The 21,930-nt window shown below is 36.8% G+C and overlaps 1 protein-coding gene across 1 annotated transcript in view; it reads right to left on the reverse strand.

Annotated features, from left to right (window-relative positions):
• The window catches only part of CLOCK (clock circadian regulator), a 61,521-nt gene that overhangs the window by 31,151 nt on the left and 8,440 nt on the right, over positions 1–21,930 (reverse strand). Inside the window, 4 exon segments of the mRNA XM_010574517.1 lie at positions 1,172–1,286; positions 11,007–11,065; positions 16,421–16,508; positions 19,974–20,072. The gene's annotated coding sequence lies outside the window, so the exon portion shown is untranslated.

The raw sequence follows: 21,930 nt of genomic DNA on the forward strand, positions 1-21,930 counted from the left end.
CTCGAGTGCAGGAGGAAAGTAAGTGGGAGAGCTGTGCTGCAGCACAATCTCTTTCAAGGTACATCACAAGGTGTGCATTTGGTTTTGCCCAAATGCCCCATGAGTCCTCTTACCTACTTCTTCAGCTAATACAGCCCAACTTCGTCTTGCCTTTATTCTCCAAAATCTAGTGCTCTGAAGACACACTGGAAGCAAACCTATTCCTTCACTCCAATTCTTCAAAATAAAAATTGCACTGGCCATACTGACAAATTAAATTCCTCAAATTAGTTGGCCAAGTTTTATAAAGTAATGGAGTTGCACTATTCAAAAACCAGCCAGAAATGGCACAAGGAAAGTAAATTATGAAGAAATGTTTGACTTTTGGTCAAAAGCATGCAACAACAGAAAAGTTGCTCAGCAGTAAAAGCAAACTACCATCGCTGGCATGGAATTAAGTTTAAAATAAAGACACCAATTAGAAATTTGATTTCATTTAGCTTGCACAGTATGCACTAACACAGGTATGCACTAATTACACTTTTAGCCCTATGTTAGTTTTTAAACAAATTTGGAATGTAAGATTATAGGGATCAAGAGTAATACAAAATTCTGTAGGACAAATGATATATTATTCCCTTAATCTGCAGAAGAAAAATATATGTACAGCTAAATACAGAAAACTCTCACCTGTGACATAAATGACATCTTCGTTATGCAGACTCAGAATTTAAAAGTCATTATTTCACTTTAACAAAGCACTCAATTTCTAGAATTCAACAAAATCATTCACTTGTTTTAGTAGAGAGATCCTACACCAGAACTGGCAACTTAGTTTTGGTATCCAAGACAAATACTTAAAAGAACATAAAGGCTACAGGAAATGCACCTGTAGTACATTTCCTTCTCACTTTTCAAGGTCTGACCCTCCTGTCTTTGCATCCAAATTCGCAAGAGGCTGAACATTCTCAGCGTTCCTACGTGCCAATGGATAAGACTGCAGAAATAATTCCAATGAAACCAGTCAAATTTAAAGCAAACTACAGAAATCAAGGACTATGTCTGTTTCTAAGATTCAAATTCAGTTGTGTTCTAGAGAACAAAAGACACTACTTAACACTGCTACTCAGCCCTTCAGTGTTGATGATTAAAAGCCATAGGAACCTTATTAATTATAAGAATATAATTTTACCTTTTACACTTTGGGACTTGTTAAAGTGTGAGGTTTATGGATGAAACCTGGTTCCTTTGAAGAACAATGTCGAGTTAGATGTATCCTCCTCTGCAGAAAAGCATTAAATTTTGAACTGTAAAAAAATGAAAAAGGAGAGTTTTAAAATCAATGAGTTTTGAAATGATCACTTATTTGTTTTTTTTTTAAATAAAATAGAAGTAATCATTCCAACAAGAATAATTTATAAATGCCGTATTCTGCTTATTAAAAATATCCCAAGTATTTCACTATCCAAATTCACCTTGGTTCAAAGCTCTTCTCCTTGATAAGCAGGATATTCTGACACAATTTCATCCCTGCTTTAAGCTATCACTTTATGCCTATCTTTAATCTTGCTGTCATTTTTATTTTTGAATTCCGTATTAACCACATCATCTACATCTTCACTTCCACTTGCTACCTACAAAGTACATCTTTATACCACTATTTAAACACCTTCTCTGCTGAAACTCTTACTTGGGCCTCTCCTGGCTTTCTCAATTATGTCTTCTCCTCTTCAAGTCTCCAACATTGACACTCTCAGGACTCCAGAATGTGTAGAATGCTGCTGCTGACAACTAGCAAAGTTGCCCAGCTGCATTATTGCTACTGCCTCAGACAGACCCCTTCTTTCAAAACCCACTTCAAAAACACTTTCAAGAATGTATTCCAAACTTACCTCACAAATGCTCTTCTTCCATAAAAAACCTCAGCACCAGTAGAAGTGATCACCAACTTCCAGCCTCTTTACACCATTACATTTCATTTATACAGTTTCTTCCCTTGAACCATGCTACTTTCCACATTTTTAAGTTACATGAAATCAGTTTTTTCTCTCATCTTTATCCTGTTTCTATCTGCCTTGCTTACTGTTCCGTCCTAGTTTCAGCTGGGATAGAGTTAACTGTCTTCCTAGTAGATGGTACCAGTGCTATGTTTTGAGTTGTTTTTGCGGGTAGTGAGCAATTGCCCTGCGCATCATTTGTACATTCCAATCCTTTTATTATTGCTGTTGTCATTTTATTAGTGTTATCATTATCATTATTAGTTTCTTCTTTTCTGTTCTATTAAACCGTTCTTATCTCAACCCACGAGTTTTACTTCTTTTCCTGATTTTCTCCCCCATCCCCCTGGGTGGGGGGGGGGTGAGTGAGCAGCTGCGTGGTGCTTAGTTGCTGGCTGGGGTTAAACCACGACATGTTCTTAAAATAAAATGTATTCACTCTACAACGTACTTGTACCACTTCCGAAAAATTTTATTTTAAGGCATATTAAATTCTAAAAAGGAAGCTGGGATCTAAAAACTAAGCTTATGCTACTCTTAAATTCATTAATGGATTTTATGGAAGACACCAGAATTATCTCTTATTTGATTAGAAAACTTAAGTTTCTCCTTCCCCTGCATCTAACAGAGGCTCTAAAGTGGTTAAAATACAGATGCAAATATTAACATAGGAAATTAAAGCACAGCAGAACAATCTGCCAACAGGAGAAAAATAATTACAGCATGATTCAATGAAGCCACTTGTTCTTTTCTGGCCAAATAACCTGCTGGCCCATTGACCTACTTTTTTAGGTGCTTACAGCCTCCTCTCCTATTCTGTTTTGTTCCATTTGACAAGTGCAAACATTAATAGTGACAAAGAGTCCCATGGAAGTCTAGGTTATGGAGACTGCAACATGAAACCTGTGTTTTAATTTAAACAGCTTGGGAGTCAAACAACTCTGCCAACTCTCACCCAGCTCCTAATAAAGTTCTGATGAGCTCTGCAGTATGTAGAGGTGTATTTTTTTTAAAATCACAATTAAACACTTAAGACAAACACCACAGGCCTTAAGCACAGAACCATATTTGATAATGTCTAGAACAGAATTTAAAAAGAAAGAAGTTTTTGAGGATATTTCAAAAAGGAATTTTAAGATGAGGAGGAAAGGAATATGTTTATGCCATAAATGAACATAAGCAAGCTTAAACCAGACCAAAAGGAAAGCTAATCACAGTGGAAAAGCTTTTGTAACCAAAACCACATAGATCTCTTAACTCAGTAGAAATGGCATGCGTGTGAAAGCCAGCAGAAAGGTTAAGACGCCTACACACCAGCATTGTCAGCCACAAGCGTTCAACGTCATGGGTCTGTCTCTACAATTCATGAGGATTTTTTAAATACAATGAATATGCGTATCTGTCTCCAAATACTACATCCTTTGTACACATGCAGTGCATGTTCCCAAACTGTTCTGCAACCAAGAAGGCTAGAAACTTACTATCTTTAAGAAAGCTGAGGTCCTCAATCAAAAACCTTAGCTGCTGTCACAGATATACAAACTATTAATACACAACATTGCTCAATCTGCAGCAAAAATCACAAAAACTAGCAACACTGCAACTTCTGCACTATGCTGACTTATCAGTCATGGAGAGGCACTAAGTTATTGGGTGCCAAGTTATCACTTAGACAAAGAAACAAGGTTCTGAATAAGTCATAGGGTAAAAAGCCACATTCCAACCTAAGGTAATAGTGAAAAGTTCACATCGTCTGATAAAACATTCCATGTTTTAGACTGAAAGAATTTCAGTAACTTCAGTCCAATTTTATCGCTAATACTGGTATGCACGTTGGCGATACTAAATCTCAGAGACACATTCAAAGACTGAACAAACTGTGAAATTACACTACAGTCTTGCTCATGACAGACATTCTGTCAGGATTGGACTGAAAAATGGATGGGATAATAGTCAATGCATTGCCTGTATTTAATTTTGTATATAGTCAGTGACTGAAACCTCTCTGTCTTTAGCACCTCACCTTAACAGTAACATTGCTAAATATTTTTGAGGAAGAACCACTATTGCCCTTATATTGTAAAAAAGATTTTTATATAAATGTCTTGATTTTATAAGTAATATTTTCATGACTTTACAGATTACAGTCCTCAGACAGAATTGATGTGAGGTGACATGTATTATTAAGACAAATAATTTCACCCAGGCAATACCACAAGAAAAATACAGGAAACAATACAGTTTTCCAACACTACAGTTTCTACAAACAGAAACAGATTAACTTCTTTAATACAACCTGATCTCTATGCCATAATCCTATTTTGCCAGGGGAACAAACTAGTTATTATAATCACTGATGATAAGCCTTAGGGAAGATCTTGCTTAAAGAATCAAAATCACAGCACACCAGTCTGCGCTTCCACAGCACCTGATGCCCCAGCAGAGCTCTAACACTAGTTACGTACCAGGGTAAGCAAGCCAAGGAGCAGAAAAATCACACTGTGAGCAAACAGCTGAGCCAGAACCTGACTCCCAATGTAAGCACAGCACCAAAAGCCCTATTCATTATACAGATTCTGAGGATAATTATAAACCTTCCTGATATTCTTTTCCAGGAGCAAAGAAACATTTGCTTATGGTAACTTGGATTATGAACTTCTGGGGTTTTATTCTACTGGGACATTACACCATAATGGGCAAGCAGAGATCCATCCATTATCTCATGCCCAGAACAGCGCATCACTATCACTCATGTTTTCCATTTCACTCTTTGCTTCATCAGTTTACCTCCAGCCTAACCATTTTTCTCTTTAGCTTTTTCTTTTTCGGAGGTGGGGTAGAGGGGAAGAGAAGGGGAAGAATTTGCTTGGTTCACCTCCTCCCTAGTAACCATAGACTTCTGTGGAGAGCAAGAGATCTTTAGACCATAACCTGCTCTCTAATCAGATATAGTTTGGCCTAATAGAACAAGCTACCAGGATTCGAGATACTTGTTCCTTTGCTTGCAATGGTATACACACCAAGAGAAAGCAAATTAGGGTATTGACTGATTGGTCCCTCCTCACTAATCAAGGGCTATCTGTTAAAATACTATGCTTTTAAAACTGACATATGTCTCTCATTTTCTACCTCAAAATAAAAAAAAAAAAAATCAAAACAAAACCATCACAAGATAGGGCTGAAGGGAATTTCAAGAAATGCTGTCCAAACTTTGCAGCTGAGAAGGTTATTCTAGCAGCTAGGAATAGTCATATATTGCAAACTTCTCTCCACCATGTCAACAAATCAACTGTAATCTTGGTCTGTACTTGTGCAGAAGAGCTGACACATCCCAGAAATGTCATTTTCTGTAGATCAACATGCTATAACAGCAGGTGTGTATCTTCACCTGCTTCACAGGAAAACAGAGTAGGAGAGGGCTGCTTCTAGCACAGACATCCACACAACTTGATCCCAGATGGGCTTTTAATAGGAAAATTTGTGAGTGGACATGAGTAGCCTGCTCTGACAGAGTGGCTTGCTTAGATCCATTACCTTTGCAGGGAGCAGACAAGGACACATCTGTGTGCAATACAATGAAGAAAGGGCAGTAGGACAGATGACAGGTAGTGTGGGTTGCCACTATCAAAGTAACTCATCCAGTGTCAAGTCTGTTCCTGAGGGACTTTTAGGAAAGAAGATAAGTCCAAGCAGTCTATAGGAGAGATGAACTGCCTAGTGGGAGGCCTGTTGTGGTAGTGGTCAGAGATATCACAGATTTAGTGGCACTTGAAAGAGTGCATACTATTTGCCCACAGACCTATTTGTACAAGTCCAAACAAACAGCAGCAGCTAGAAGAGCCTACAGGTCACCATGAGTAGGAGACAATATAGCAACCACAGAGGTAAAAAGAGGTTAAGTTTTTAGAAATGGTTTGTCACACAGATGTGTCCTTGTCTACTCCCTGCAAAGGTAATGGACCTAAGCAAGCTGCTCTGACAAGTCTGGCTAAAAGTCACTGTAAATAATATCCTCATAGAAACATGGATGATGAGGATTAGAGGAAAAAGCAATTCTCTCCTGCATTCTTCATCAGTTCTTCATCACTAGACTGTCCTGCCATTGGGAGAGAACTTTGCTCCCTAACTTGGGACTGAATCCAGTTTGCAATTTCCATCTCTCTAGCTCATGGTTAAAGAAAACACCCCTGCCCACCACTCCTCTGTTCCAGATCATTTGGGCTCACCTCTGCTTGACCAGCTGTTCTGCTGCCACTCTTCCAATCTTCTCTGGAGTCTGCATCTCCTTCCCCTTCCTCACCACAGAGATGGGCCCACAGCTCCCTCCCCAATACAGTGCAGCTCTCTAATCTTGGTTTAGACTGCAGTGAAGGTATGTGCAAGAAGCTCAGTCTCTTCGCCTGGGCTACATTCAAGCCTGGCCCATGCCTGGCCACGTACCCCACTAATCTGGCTGATTTGACTTCTCAACTCATCCTCAGACCTGCCTCCTCACCAGGAACTTGCTGGTGATCTGAGCTCTTGCCTGAGCCTGGCTGCCCTCCCCTGGGAGCAGCCTGCCCCTCCAGCTCCCTGAGAGTAACCAGGAAAGCACTCAGCAGGTTGTCAGGCTTGTAATAACTGGTCCTTGGCTGTGGGGTGCTGAAGCACTAACCAGGCTTTTTTCCCCATCCATTCCTTTCCAGGCTGCCTGTATTTTCTTTGCCTTATAGGATCCAAATTAACTACATTTAGAGATACCTGAAGTGTTGTTTATGGGCCCCCTTCAAATTATTAACAAATATATTAAAAGAAAGTGATTATAATACTGATTTTCAGAGTTTGTCAGTGAACACGGTCCCTGTCCCAGAAAATCATAAAGGATAATAAAAAAATAGTACAAACCTAACTAAGTTTATAACTTAAATTTGAAAGGCAGTGTTTAATGACCTGGCCGTCAGAAACAATTGCTATTCTTCTGTATTCTCATGTAAAATATTTTCTCAGTCCTTTGTATTTACAGTTCCTTACTGGAGATCCCCTTCCTTCAATAACAAAGCCGTAAGTGTGGCAGAAATAATGCTTGTAAATCCTGTGCAACTAGTCTGTACAAGAGAAAGACTGTGGCTACACATTACGATTCCATTTGCACCCATTTTTATAAGCCTCCATCCTGCTTCTTGCCACCCTTCATTGGCTCTCACTGGAGGTCCGCATCCCTTTAGCTCTGGCCACACACTGAAGCAGATTTGTGAAATGTGTCTAAAATAACCCACATATCACACAGTTTTAAATACAATCTTTATTATCTTGTGTGGCTTCAAGCACCTTTGAAAATTGGCACAGCTGAGAAACAGTACCCCTCTAAAAAAAGGAGCAGGAACCTCTTAAGTACATCTGCCACTGCTGGATCTGTAACAGTGAACCATGGGTTAGACTTAAGAGCATGCATTGTGTTTGCACATCTAAAATACAATTTAGCTCATAATCAAGCCTGGCTGAAAAACACAGCTACTGCCTCCTGAAATGGTGCTTAACAAAAACCCAGTACTTCACAACATGAGTTTTAATCAAGAGAAGCTAACCGGTTAGTGTTACAATTCAAAACTGAAAATCTTCACATCTCTGTATATCTCCATTTCCTTTAATGGGATTCTGGGCAGAAACAACCTGCTGCCAGCCAGCTCAAGAACAGATTCTAAATTAACACTCACCATGCTGCGGAATAAGTGTTGTAGATGGTGTAAAATCTGGAGAGTCTGCTATTCTCTCTCAGGAGGCATCTAAACTTGCCATATTTTACAACGAACAAATAAAATCCCAGCTTCCTCCTTTCAGCCTCTTAAATGGAACTGAGAGGGTAGGCAATTGACAGGGTTTTTTTCAGAAGTTCAAAGGGGAAAAATACCACATACACATGCTCAAAAATTTAAATTCCCACTGAATATTACTCATTATCCCAGAAAATTATCTGCTACATACAAAACAATGATTTTCTACAGAATAAAATTACCAGAAAAAAAAGAGTTGCCCACTTGACGATTTCTCAGTATTAACAGAAATTTAAGGAAAAACTTTAAAATAGGGTACCAAGATACCTATCCTGGAGTTAACAACACTTTGAAATGATTCATCCAATTACAAATGGGCACATTTATCAAACAGAGGATTAGCAATTTTAAAAGTTTTGTATCGTGTACAGATGTTAGTTTAAACAACAATTTGTCTAAAATGGTTTGTCATTATTTTCCTGAGAGGATAAATAATACCAAGAATACTAATAAATCTAACCAAAGGGGAAAAATTTATCAAACACTTTATTCCTACACAAGAAAATTTACCAAGAAATGAGACAGATCAAAGAGTTAAACATTGTTTTTCCTCTATCCCAGTAGTAAGAGGGAAGAATGTATAGATATAGAAAGTACACTAATTTTTGAAAACTGTCCTGGAAAAAATTGTCAAATTCAACAGACATAATTAGTACACATTCAAAGCAAGATAATGCCAAGAAAATTCTTCTTCCATTGCATACTAAATTTCTGTTTGGTGTTGATATAAACTCATGTTTAAATTTAGAAAATGAGACTTTATCATTACTGCAGCAACACTCAGCTATCCACTACAATTAATCTTGCAGAAAAACATGAACATACATGTTAGGTGAGCACCTTGTCTGTCAGACTTTCAGTATGCATGTGTGTGCTGCAAGGTGGGAAAGGTAGCTAACAAGCAGTTTTTGAAATTCACACAAATGAATCTTTCCAGAATCCTATCCTAGACCAGAAAAATCTACCCAATGAAGATTTATTAGCTTTTATATCTAAACAAACACTTATACTTCTTACGTAAAGAATACTAACTAATCTTTAAACACCTTCAGTCAAAATTTCTTGTTCTGTTCTCACTATTGCATTATAAAAATCTTCAGAAATCCAAGACAACAGATGGGCAAGAGGGTCAGTAAGAAGTTATGCAAGTTATTTCTGCACCCAATGCCTTTATAGTCTATTTAGGAGAAATTTTAAGCATATAGCATGAGTCTTAAAACCAGTCTTGCTTGATTTATAATTCACCTTACCTTTTAAGGGACAACCAACTATTTCATATCAACAAGTTATTCCTTTAAGACACCATTATCTAGCACATCCAGAAACATCTTACCGCTTCTTAGTTATGCGCACACTAAAACCAGGTGGAGGGGCAGAGGGAAAGCAGCATGCCATGCCAGGCAACTCGATGAAATGAACTCAATTTTTGTTGGGGTTTGGTTTTTTTTTTTAAACAGGAGACAAAGACATTCCTAACTCATGGACAGGGTACTCGCCTAGAACGTGGGAGAAACAGACTGAAGTATTTCCTCTCAATCAGTCCGCAGATGAAGAATTACCACATGTAAGATAGCAAGACCAATGTATACATAGACCATGCAGGTAACTACATGGCTACAGATAACTAGGCACTTCACACCCTAACAGTTAAATTATATTTGTAGGCACTTTTACCAAACTCCTTGGTCAAGACAAATGTTTTCATAGTGTTAGCCTTTGATCATTACTTTGACCACTCATTTCCACACCTATATTAAATTCCCTCTCTTCTGCTAGCATTAGTATCTGTGATCACACAGTCAACACAGCCTAAAAGTGGCCCAGCCTAAAACTAACCCAAATACTGTTTCATTCAGCTAAATCAACTACATTTGTTTCACCATATGGCTGCTCAAAAACTGTGTTGGCACAGGGGAAGGGGAAGCAGTGAATCACCAGGTTAGACATCTTCTGGCAACAATGCCATTTCATGCTGACCTACACCACGTGTTAAATTACAACCAGAGAACAAAATTAGGAAAAATGAGATTCAAATTTGTGCTCAAAGGAACGAGCATTGTAGCTACTACTTGATAAGTCTGCTCCATATTTAAATGAAACATCTGTACTCTCCCATGCATTGCTGCATCTCATGTGGCAACCCATGACAAGTGAAATTTCTGGACAGAATGAGTTTTGTTCATATACACTGGTCTGGACTCATGGATCAGCTTCTGGATATGAAAATAAATCCAGAACTCAGCCTTAGAGTCAATGGGAAACTCAAGCAAAATGTAAAGCACAGGAATATATATACCTGACATGTTGCTAAGTAGTTACCAACCTATCTATCAAATAACATGTTAATTAGCATGAACTGTGACTGTTTTAAGATGATTCTCAGTATAGATACTTATACAAGGGTATTGACCTAAATGAATAATATGAAACTAAGAAAATTTAATGAAAGAATGATTTATACCAACAGCATCTATTTGTAACTCTTAGAATTGTAAAAGTGTACCAAATGGACATATATAAAAAAAGATTAGGACAGTTGCTAACAGCAACACCCAAGAACAAGTGACAGGTGTTTCAGAAAGCTAATATTTAATCTGAAACTTAATTATCCATCTCATGTAGAAATACAAACATGTAAATAAAACACTTTAAAAATATTTAGTGATAGGCATTATTTTTTTTCCAAGTTGATTGCACAATCCTTGATTTGTGCAGCTGTGGAAGTGCTTCTGATACTTAGATTTCCCACTGCGGGTGACTCATGCACAGCTAAATTATTCTGTAAAGCTTTTGTGAGGACTGGACTGTTTTGACTGCCCGAAAAATGGAGTAGGCAGTGAACTTCACTGGAAAGCATATTCAAAAAGAAAGAAGTGAGACTTCACATTCACATTTCCATAAAATGAGAGGGTAGGAACATTTTAAGCTCCAACACTGAAGCACAGTCCATGTCAAAAATTACCAAAAAGCAGCTCCTCCTCCCTGCCTCCCCCATCCCTTTCCCCTAGAAGTCCTGCACATGATCCTGGAGACCCAAAAGTGATAACAAAAGAAAAAAGAATGAGGTAGTAGAAAACTAGAACAAAACTAAACAAGGGAAATGCTAGGGGATGCTAACTTCAGTGTATTCAAAAAAGATGTGGCAAAATACACTTCTGTATTAGCATGTTTACTGTGACATACATAAGATTAACAAGATTTAACAAAAGTAAAGACTTACTTTTCTAAAATTCTGGTGCCTACCAGTGGATCCTTCAGTTTTTCCCCCAATAGAACTACCTGTTACAGAAAGAGCAAGTTTATACGTTAAATAAAAAATCAATACTATAGTTACAGAATTCCAAACCCCTGCATTGCACTACTCCTTAATTTCATTAAACAAAACACTAGACTTACCCTTTTGTCAGAACTTTCAATATAACAATCCAGCCTCAACTCGAATTACAGTGATTGCAAAACCCGAGATAAAGGATAAGTCCTTCATATTACATACGCAAGAAGTGCCTTAACAGGAAAAAAACCCAAACCAAAACAAAATAAAAAAGTTTTGCAATTGGTACAGAGAGAAAATGTCTTAGCTAAAAAATGGACAAAACCAAGGCAGAAAAACTTTACTTTTCTTGTCCCTGGAAACTTTGCAAAAGACTTTGTAACCACTTTGGGGATAGGTGTTAGGTATCCTTTCACCACCCTGCTATAAGCAAGAATCAAAAGGAAATGGAACATCAGCCAACATTTAGTCAATAATTGGACTTGCTCAGGCAAGAAAGATGGTGCATTATTTTAACAAAAGGAATAGTACTGCATGAACTAAGCAGAAACAGCAATGCAGCAATAGAAAAAAGCATACAAAGTCAACTCTAAATTTAATGTAATTTTACTGTAATCATTCTGCATATATATTCTCATATATATGGAAATAAAAAAGGAAGAACATCTTTACTTAAGTATTCAAATATTAGAGCACTGAACAGAACAGAATTTCTGAATGTTCAGTAAACACCGTTCAAAGGAAAATTATAGTTTGAAGTAGCACTGTAACATTTAACCAGCTGGTTTTTTAGCATTCTGTTTCTAAAACATGATCAATTTATATAGATACCAAATTTGCTCAAATTCTTTCTTCATTCTCCTGAGCAGCAGCAGCATGCAATCCTCCTTTGTGGCTTGCTACTGACATGAGCAGAAACTTTCAAAGTTTGTGCTGACTAAGCAAGTCCAGAAAACCTACTTAATTCACCTTCTGAGGGTCACCAGAGAAGCAGCGAAAGACCACCAAAAAAATTCCTTGTTCCCATAGATCAATATGTTCTTCAAAATGTTGGGCCCAGTCAACTTAATTGTAAATTAAGTTGATTAATTATGATGACAATATTACTCTTCAAGCATTGGGAATTTTTTTAATGAAGTCTTTCAGGACCTTGCAGACTAATTCAACAATTCAACACTCATAGCAAAAATTCTGTCAATTATTTCCCATCCCCTCCAGCTCTTTAAAAAATATTTTAAGATCATGTTATTGACTGAAAGACATAAAACATAATATAATTGAGGAACTTCTAAGCCAAGCTTTTTTTAAGCTTTGCTGCTACCATATTTGAGGTAAGAATTTTCAAGATTAGGTTTCTGGGGAAAAGGTCACAAATTCAGCTCCTTTTTGTATTTTTGGAAATTCAGATTCTGTCCTGATACTTCCACATAAACTTTAAAAAGTTTCAAATGAGTCCTCAGAGTTATTTATGTGAGAACTATTATTCCTTTTTACCATCTACAATACTCAACGCAAAATCATATCAACTACTTGGGACCATACTCACTACATTTGCATGACTTTAAACTCTTTTCCTCTGCTTTTTTTCTTTTTCTCTTTTACCACTTCTCAAGCTTTTCTTTCACAAAATGATCAGACCACACTATTTCTATCTACCAAAACACGTCTCGGTATGCTTACTGCTTGCCCCTCAAAGCCTTCTCTGCACTCTCAAGTTCTCAACACCTCCCAGATTAGTATCACCATATTTTATTTGCAAATATTTACAGCCTTCCCTTCCAGGTCATTACTGAAGATGCTAAAATTAGCACTGCTTAAAAGACTGCCATCTTAACTAGCAAGTAGGACCTAGTTAAAAATCAAGTTGCACTAGATGTATTTTACAATTAATATTTTAAATCAAAGCAAATGTGGTAATCCACCCTCTTATATGCTCTTACCCCACTTTATTAACAGAACCTGACTTAGGTTATCCAGCACTTAAGTCCTGAAAAGTAACATTAAGAAAGTATTTATAAAGGCATTATAGGTATTCAATTTTTCAATTAATATATCAGTTATCAAAAAGTAAAACTATAATCAGGTTTTATTTTCAGTGGCAATTCTCTTCTGCTCAGAACATTGTGAATATGGTTTCAATGACCTAGGATCTTGCTAGTAGCCTATTTAACACTGGTATCAAGGAATGGGATTCCAAAAGCTATCAATATTCACAGGAAATCCTGAAACTAATATAATTTATATGTTGAGGCCACATGCTAACAGGCTAATGAAAACAGCTCTATTGTATTTAAGCATACATTAAGGCTTGGAACAGTTTAGTTATGCCTAACACATTAACAAACATGCAAATACAGTGAAGATGAAATACACACTTCAACATAACAGTGCAACATTCCTAAGACAAGATTACTTAAAATAATGAGGACTCGTCATAACTTGCCGGCTTACAATTCTCACGTTTTGACTCTCAACATTTTTCTTCATTTTAAATTGAGGCTTGTACCTGCTACAATGAGGCTGTCTCCAGAAGCTGCTATATGAAGCAGTTAACTACTAAATTTTGATTTTTACTTAATGCATTGGTTTTTTAGAATAGAATAGAATCATTTAGGTTGGAAAAGACCTGTAATATCATCAAGTCCAACCGTTAACCTAACACTGCCAAGTCCACCACTAAACCATGTCCCTAAGCACCACATCTACACGTCTTTTAAATACCTCCAGGGATGGTGACTCAACAACTTCCCTGGGCTAAAGTGCTACATACTCACGTGTCAGTAATAATTGCTCTTTTAGAAAGGATTATACAAATTGAAAGGAGAGATGCTTAAGCCTAGGAGAATAAAGTATGCTAACTTTTATAATATGTTTATGCTAGTTACAACATGAGGGAATAAACTGAATAAAAACAACTTAAATAACACTGCAAATAATTTGGTTTGAAAAAAAATCACTGGCTTCAATTAGAAAAAAAGTTATCCAAAATGCTGCTGATACTTGTGCTGCTACAGCCTTATATATATTTTTTAAATGATTATATTAAAAGGCTATTGTTTTAAACAACCCTATCAAGAGAAATCTTACTTGAATCTTGGAAATCTTCTGAAGTGCTGAAAGCTAAGGCCTTGATTCTGCAAAGATGTAATAAATAAGAAATGTAACTGAGTTTAGTCCTAATCATTGGCTTAGACATGTGGGCTATTACACCAGCAGTAAGTGTGAAAAATTATTGGGAATCTCTGAACTTAAAATTCCATGGGGCAGATGGGGAGAACTCTTATAACTGTTACTTCAAGATGAAATGATTTAACATTGGCAACTAAATATTACTTAAATTTTCAAAACGTTAACAAGTGCCATCTACAATCTCAAATTGAGGAATTTAGTCCAGGGAAAAAATAAGTCTGGATTCATGACAGCTCAATGCACAGAAAGATGGTAATAACTGCAAACACCTGTGAAGACCATCTCTTTTTCATTTTTTGTCTTGCTCCTACTTAATGACTGCAATAAAACACTGGACTTGGGGTTTTTTTCAATGCAGATGAGCAGCCCAAGCAAAACACTTGGGGTGGAAAGTATACAAATTTTAGAATTCTACATGTAAATCATGAAATGAAAGAAATCAGAAGACTCCTATTTTTAACAATTTAAGAATATAAGCAGGGAAGAAAAGCAAACTAAATGATAAAAATTTCAAAAGGTAGTTATGATTTAGTCATTTGATTCACTGTCACTTGTAGTATTTATTTGTTTCCTTGACAGTTGGTATCAACAAAAGTTGCAAAGAACATTCATGGCACTTTGAAAGTTGTAAATATTAGCACTGAAACATATAACTTGATTTGTAAAATAGATACATATCACAGATGTTCGTTGCCCTCATCTACTGACCTATAACCAAAGTGAACAATTTTGGCTATGTCTCCATTAGCAAGTAATCTGGAACAGTAGAAATGGATCAGTAGATCAAAGCAGCTGGTGCTGACACTCTTATGCTAGCTGTTCAAGAGGGTTTATTTTGGATTAGATTTCATCTGCTCTCCAGAAGCAAACATCACCGTCACACAGGCCATTCAAAGTTTTCCAGGGATTTAATAATTGATTCAGACCTGTATGTCCCCAGTAGTGACAGAAGAGCAATTTGCACCTGCAGCAGAACTTACAAACTAGTTTTCTGGAAAGGGAATGTAGTTCAAACACCCTGAGCAAGTACATGGTAAGGGGAGATAATTGAAAGATTTTCTCCAAAACAGCATTAATGATCCAAATCAAAATGGTAACGCATGCACTCGAATTGTATCCTACCTTTCCAGACCAGACTAACCAAAGCAGGTGTCATCTCACAAAACAGTATACTTGAGGGCACTGAAAGACTCTAGAACAATTCTGTAAGCTTTTCTTCGTAACTCCTCGCCACAAAAAAAAAAAAAAAAAAAAAAAGAAAAAAAAAAAAGAAAGAGATCATGGTACACAGCAATCTACTGGCTACCACAAAAAGAATTTATTTCCCCTATTCCAGAATTCAGCAGAAGACATAAAACTGGATACCCCTGTCACCCTGGCTTCATTTCTCTTTTCTTCATTTCTTCACTCCATCTTTTATGTCTTTTTTTTCCCCTTTAAATAGTTTACTTCTTTTCTTGTTTCCCCCTTATTTCTTTCAGATTTTTCTCTCATTTATTTATTTCCTCCTATTACCTGTGCTATTATATACAGCAAGAGAAAACTAAAGATTCTGGCATCTGTGAACTTTCAGACAGAACTGTCAAGGTTGGTTTTTATTCGGAAATTCAGATGGTGTAGACAGACAGGGATGTAAGCACTACCACTGTGATTTAACTTGCCCTAACTCAAAATTGAAAAGGGCTAAAGGGCTAAAACATGTGTTTGCTTTAATCATTCAAATTGATCTCCAAATCCAGTGCTAAGCAACTACGTGAATTGAGAAAAATCAGATTAGTGACACAGGAATATTAGTCTACTGTAACACTGAAATTAGCCTGGTTCTAAACATCACCTCAGAGAACAGCCACAGGAACACCAAATACAGAAATGCTAAGGGAAACTAATCAAGCAACTTATGTTGTGGAAGAACTTCATTGCAGAAACAGTAGATAAAAACATATCTGGGCGTACACACAGCTTTTTACCTTAGGAGTAAAGCCAGGAATATATTGCTTAATCTTTGCCTTTTTTTCCCCCTTCTGAGCGATGTCATCTGTTTATATAATAATTTAATCTTCTAGATTTTAGGTTAAATGCCAGAGTTTCTCTTAGCATTGTAAGTTATAAACAGGATTTTGTCACACACGAGTAACTCATTAGTTGCTTAGAATAATCAAAATATTCAGACTCACCTAGTTTCACTGACATTCAATATACAACATCCAAGTAATTTTCCAGAAGATTTTTGCAAATGAAAGAATGGGCTTCACTCTGCATTTGCTAAAATTTAGATGAAAAGAAAATCAGATCTCTTTAAAGCAATTCCTAAAAAAAATTGTCTTTTAAGAAAAACAAAACACAAACCACAAAACAACATTATACAAACTTTCACATGTACATAAGTTGAAAATTTTAAGTATAATGACAATCCTTTTCATTTCAGAAGCTTCCTCCTGTGTGGACCTGGGCTTCAAAGCAAAACCCAGAGTCTGTAAGTAATTCTGGTTTTAATAACAAAAAAATCAGCAGAAATTTTCATAAACATTAAATACAACTTATTCCATTGATTTTTTTAAACCCTATTAAGCAATCACAGAATTTTAATATTAATTCAATGCTACATTTTTAATCCATAAAAATCTAAGAAGCAATAAATCGTTCCATTTACTCCTATACTGAACACAGATTCCATCTTCCTGTAACTCATGAACACTAGATGTTCTTGGGTCACTTCAACACAAAAAACCCAAAATATTTGAAAACGAAGTTCAGTGCCATCCTATAATAAGCAAAAGGGAGGGGTGGAAATGTTAAGATCATCCTCCACACTATAAATTCTAGTTTCAGCAAAACAAAGTGGAACCAGAAGTCTCCAGCCTGTCTTGTAAGTCTATCTTCATCTGTTTTATAATTTGAATCTTTAGATAAACAGGGTGGTGACTTCACCCACATAGCACCTCTCCCTCCTCTCTGCCTGGCCCAGGGCATATCTTTGCTTTGGTCAGCAACTCCACTACTTTATTTCATTAAGTCAACTCCTCTGATCCAAACATAAAACCTAGGATAATCTCTTAGCTTGCTCAGAAACAATCTCTTTTTTTCCTTAAATCTCAGTTAGGAACCAAGAGACCATTTACAGATCATTAGCTTTCTATAGCCTCTTAAACAAATCTTGATTTAATGAGTTGCAATTTTTCTTTACTGTGATAGGCAGAGCAGCCCCAATAATTACAACCAAGATAACTAACTGCTGTATGATACCGTATTTCCCATTCCTTGTGGATGGGCTCTGATTGTCCTGCTGCTACTCCTTCCTTATTCATTGCACTGCTACAGCAGGTGTATAAGAACAAATCCGAATGAGAGAGTGGTTTGATTTCACTGTTCTGAGTAAACATGTTTTTGCACAAGTAGTGACATGGGCACGTTTCCAGAGAGGCACCGAGGCACTACTGCAAGCACTCACACATGCACACAAATCAGTGAGAAAGAGTACAACAATTTTCAAATCTCTCTTCTATTTCCACAAATTAGTGTCAAAAGTATTTTCTCTCTATTTAGTTATTTGCTTTTCATACTTCTATGAAAAACATTAAGATGATGTTTTTATATAAGTAAATACAAAAGTTCTGTAACTTAAGAACAGTTTTAAACTGAGGATTTTCAGCACAACTTTTAAAAAAGCTGAGGAAGAAACCCAAGTAAAAGGACTAATGAAAATGTAAAGGTGAAGGAAAACAGCCCATGGAGAGACAAGCAGTAAATGAAGTTGAAGTATGCCCTGGAAAACACAAATTCTTAATAAAACAAAGCAGGTCCTCATGGTCTAAAAAGGTTACTTTAAAAGCAACAGCAAAGATGCACAGCACACATAAGTTTCCAGGATGCTCAAAAAGAAGTTTTTTGTAACTTTTAACCACACACAGTATGCGTTGTTCAAAACAATCTATTTTATTATGATCTGTTCTGAACACAAGAGCAGCAATAAAGAAAATCAGAGAATATAGAAAAGTTGAAACACAAATGCACAACAGTTATGGGAATATACTATTGAAGCAGCACTTGAAGGACAGCATCAAAAGTAGATGCGGAATGCGGTTAAGGAAAAGCACAAGGAGTGCAGAAGAAAGTCTCCTTACTCAGTGTTTGTACCCAGCATTACAATGGAGTGGAGGAGATTAGGCCTGTTTACCTCTCACAGTCCAGCTAGAACATGCTCAGTAGCTCTGTCTGGTTATGACTAAAAGGATTTGGAATATATCTACCTCATCTGATTTGGACAGATGAAATGGATTTAGGCAAATCATTGAACTGGTACAAACCATATTTTCAGAAATCTATCATGCCGCCTAATGTAAGAGTTCGGGATGGCACAAAAAAAAAAAAAAAAGGCGCCTGATACTGCAGTTTAACAGTTTACGTTTTCTCCTAAAACCTTGAGTGCTTGCTCTAACATATGCAGATGCTTTATCTTTCCAGTGGTAAGATCTTCAGCGCATTTTGAATCAAGAAAAAGGTACATTCCTCGCTCTCATCTCATTCTCAGGCACAAGCTGACTTTTGGTAAAGTTTTAGCTGAAGCAGATATATAATGCAAAGAATTACTGCTCAATGGTTCAAGTCTTGCCAAATTATAAGCAACTAAAACCAGGGTCTTAGAATAGAAAGCGTCAAGCATCACTAACTACAAGCACTGCTACCTGTAACTCCATTCATGATCAAGCTTCATGCACAACCAAACATCTCCAATGCATGATAAGCCATCAGTACTATAGGAAGGCTTTCTGCCAGCAAGACAAAATAATCCAGTTTCAGCAAGATTGGCACAATGTCTGATCTACCTAAATAGATCCACTTCTTGGGGTTTTTTTTGACCCAGTCAAAAAAACAATGGAACATCTGAAACTTTAACAGTAGTATCTACTTACAATGAAAAAGCATATAAACACATACATGGAGGCTACAGGGGGCCATGGCCGTGATCCTCATGATACATCAAATCAAAACCCCTTTGTCACTCCTAAGATGAACCTTAAACAAACTACCCTGTCATGTGTTTCTCTTTGCATGACCACAGATGTACAAAGCAATCGGTAACCTTGCTGCAAGATAAGGCAAATCTTGCAAAGATGAAAATCTGTACTTCCTAGCCCATCTTCAGCTGGATAGTACGTAGTGTTCAATCAAGGAAGTGGGGAAATGCAACCCTTTCGCGAATGAGATGACAGAGATATTGCTACTTGACCCTATTAAGCTGCATTCTTTTGCTTTCTATACATTCTTACATTAATAGGGTATTAAGCCCATCTCCACTTTAACAAGAGCACCCGCAAAAAAAAAAAACAAAAAAAACCCCTAAACCACTCAATAAAGCTGTGAGCACGGCAACACATATGCTCATTCACTGTAACACATCACTGGGAGAGATATTAATTCAGTCTCCAGAAACCACAGGGCCACATTAGCAGACTTCATTGCTGGGGACAGTGCCATCACGACGTTGGGGTTTTTTTCCTTCTAGTTTCCAAGGCAGCTCAGGTACAGTTAGTTCAATTGTTTCATTCCATGCTCCAGTGTACAGGATGAAAGCTTATTAAAAGTTTATTTGAAGTTTATTCTTGCCCCCTCACAACATTAATTTCAATCTCAGATTGAAGTGGAATGTCTGCCTTGCCTGAGGTTGAAAAAGAGATGCTTCTGGTTAAAGCATTACTGTTTTAGTAGCAGTAATATCTACGTACTTACTTAAATTACCTAGAAATGCATTGTGCCGTGTCGAGTGGGTAGATGGCATTAGTAGTCCAAATGTGATGTCATCTGAGCAAAAGTCTTTGGCACAGTCTTCTGAAAAACAACAACAAAAAATCCCACAGTTCTATAAAGGTGAATCCATTCAAAACAACTTTTAGAGGTGAGCCCTTGATTGCTGCTCTGTTTTCTCCCCTGCCATTTCAGTCACTTTATTTCCATCCCTAAACTGTCCACAATTTCACTTTCCAATTCCTCTATCAACATAATGAAGTAAATACACACAAAGGAGTACTTCAAAAATGCATACCACCTTTTACGTAGCTCTGGCACTGCCTGAAATCCAAATCTGTGAGACAAATGCAACAGCCTAATGGTAACATTAAAGTTACAGTTCTAACACTGCCTAACGAAACATTAATATTACAGTTATTATATTACAATTGCTTTGGGCTATATTATGACCTTGCAGAACATCAATAATACACGAAGCAAATTTCTGGAAAGAAAATACATCAATACAATCTTAACTGTGTGTGTACTATGGTTCAAACAGGACATGTGATCTACCTCAGAACACAGTTTAAAACTCTCAGAGAACATGGCACACAACAACATAAGAAAGACTCAAACATCTTCCCCTCACTAATGAAAAACTAATTTCAGTAAACTGTACAGAGCAGAAGCTAACTATACAATAGAGATTTCTATACACAAACATGCTACTTACTCCACAAATAGCTCCCCGTCTACTACAGATCACAAATTCTATATTGCTACATACAGTGCTGTGTTTTAAATACTCATGCACCAATTTGGTAATATAATCTCACTGCTGACAATCCTGCTGGCAAAACCACTGCTAGTTATCACTATTGATACTTTCTATTCAGTAATCCCAGGTGACAAAGTAGATCCTTTAAGGTATACATTAAACTATTTCCTTCCATCCTATGCAAGGACAGGCAGATTTCCTTTGACATAAGATAACAAAAAAACAGGAACTTCAAAATCCCTGTTCTTTAACACTTTGTCCCCCAGTACATACAACATAGAAAGAAGCAGCTGTCAAGCTGGGTAAGAAGAATGCCAATGTTTGAAGAAGGTCTACTGGACAAGCCTAATGGGATAAGAAAGGTAGACCATTATCACCTACTTATCTATTTTTCCATACAGTAAAATGAAATATTCTAATGTTAGAAATCAACATTTTTAATCAAATACCAGTATATAGATAAGAAATGACAAACTATACTCTATGGGGCAGGAAAAGTGTCTAGGTGCCATTTTTTCTAAAAAATCTATACAAGTTTATGGGAGATTATTTTTCATTTCTTATGCCAACAATACAAAGATTAACACAACTCAATATAAACAAACTATAAATTTAATTGTCCATATAAAGGTAGTACCAGTTTAACTAAAATAATTTTGAAAAGCAATTTAAGTTATTTTAATGAAAAAAGTTTGTGATCCATTTGACCTAGATGAAGTGGTAGCGCGTCAATTACCTTTGATGTTAGAAGCTTCTACAGCCCCACATCAGTTGCGCTGAAACTCATAAGAAGTCCTCCAGCTTATACAAAAAACAGGTGCAATAGGAAGTACTGACAGAGCAACATGAATGCCTGAGATTGAATTTTCAGGCAGTGGCCTGTTGTTTTGCCACTCACTTTAAAAGCAAATTAAATTGACAGCTCAATTTCTTAAGGGGTTAAAAAACCCCTCAGGACTAGAATTTGTGTCCTGACTTTCCTGCCAAACCGATCAAACCAGCATGTTCTCAAGTCTTTTTCCCATCTCGTCTTTTTTTTCTTCACAAAAGCCAAACCCATCAACATAATTTGTAAGTTTCTACACATCTTTTTCCTGTTCCATTTCCTAACACCTTCTTGTTACTCTTCATCCTGATTCAGACTACCCTTCTGAATTTATTATGCTTTCCAGATCCTGC

This window comes from Haliaeetus leucocephalus, unplaced genomic scaffold, assembly GCF_000737465.1.
Source record: "Haliaeetus leucocephalus isolate CR32 unplaced genomic scaffold, Haliaeetus_leucocephalus-4.0 Scaffold439, whole genome shotgun sequence".
In the NCBI taxonomy this organism is placed as follows: Eukaryota; Metazoa; Chordata; class Aves; order Accipitriformes; family Accipitridae; genus Haliaeetus; species Haliaeetus leucocephalus.